Raw genomic sequence first — 1,107 nt, 5'->3', positions numbered from 1 at the left:
CCTGAAATAAGAAGAAACTTCTGTGAAAAAAACTGCAAAGCTTTACCAAGAGACATTAAGGAATTAAGAAACAAAGTATGATGTCTACTTTGTTTCAGGATGGAAAGAAATAATGTTATTAAGATTTTAAACTCTTTCCAATTTAATTATATACTGGACTAGTCAGAACTCTTTCAGTGGCAAGAGAAGAACCCAGATAAAAATAGATTAAGCAAAGCATACACCCCCCTCCCCCACCAAAATCCCATTTACATACTGGGAGTCTGAATGTTTTATCTAGATTCAGGATCAGACAGATTCAGGATGCAAATGATGTTTGCTGGCCCGTTTACTATGTTTTCATGGTCTGTTGACTCTCACACCAGCCCTCTTCGTGTGGCAGCAAAACAGACATGGGCAGTTACAATCTGGCATTGCCCTTATCCCAAATGAAGAGAAAGTAAGCCAGCAATGAAGCAGTAAATGTGGGTGATGATCAGCAGTGGCAGTGACTGATGGCTTGCATAGGAAAATAAGTCCTTCACACATTCTCTGCCCCCTTAAAAGAAGTGCGTAATAGCTCTTGTGAAGTAGTCTTGCCCCCAAATTCTAAGCGGAATAAGAGAAAACTCTATCTCTTTAGAGGAAATAAAGGGGAGAAAGGAACTTATAAATGGCACTGCAGAGTGTCTTCATCCAAACAGTGAGGGAATCTACGGTGGGAAATCAGTGCTATATCTTCATCAAACCAATTATGACAAGGAAAATGTATAAACAGCCAGGGGGGGAAACATACACATTAAGAGACTGCAAGGCGCACCAACCGATCACAGTTGGTGAACCTTATCTGAATGTTGACTGGATATTTAATGATACTGAGGAACTACTGTTGACCTTTCTAATTTGTGATCAATTGTTTAAGAGACCTAATTTTTTGGAGCAAGGCTTCTCAACCTTGGCACTACTGACATTTAGGACTAGATAAATCTTCTTGATGCACTGGTCCCATAATCCCATTTCTAGGACATGCTCTCAAGAGAATCAGAAATGTAAACTGAGACGGATGTGCAGAGTTGCTCCTAATCGGCAAGTTATGGTATCAGAACAAGTGCATATGTGTTGGGTGAA

General features: G+C 40.0%; 1 protein-coding gene across 1 annotated transcript in view; it reads left to right on the top strand.

Moving 5' to 3' along the window:
• The window catches only part of ARHGAP6 (Rho GTPase activating protein 6), a gene marked incomplete at its 3' end in the record, with an annotated part of 105,238 nt that overhangs the window by 85,030 nt on the left and 19,101 nt on the right, over positions 1–1,107 (top strand). The gene's annotated exons all lie outside the window — the stretch shown is intronic.

The sequence above is a fragment of the Bison bison genome, unplaced genomic scaffold (assembly GCF_000754665.1).
Source record: "Bison bison bison isolate TAMUID 2011002044 unplaced genomic scaffold, Bison_UMD1.0 scf7180017864518, whole genome shotgun sequence".
NCBI classification, from domain to species: domain Eukaryota; kingdom Metazoa; phylum Chordata; class Mammalia; order Artiodactyla; family Bovidae; genus Bison; species Bison bison.
Note: the sequence above shows the minus strand (reverse complement) of the source record. Positions and strands in the feature narration are given on the sequence as shown.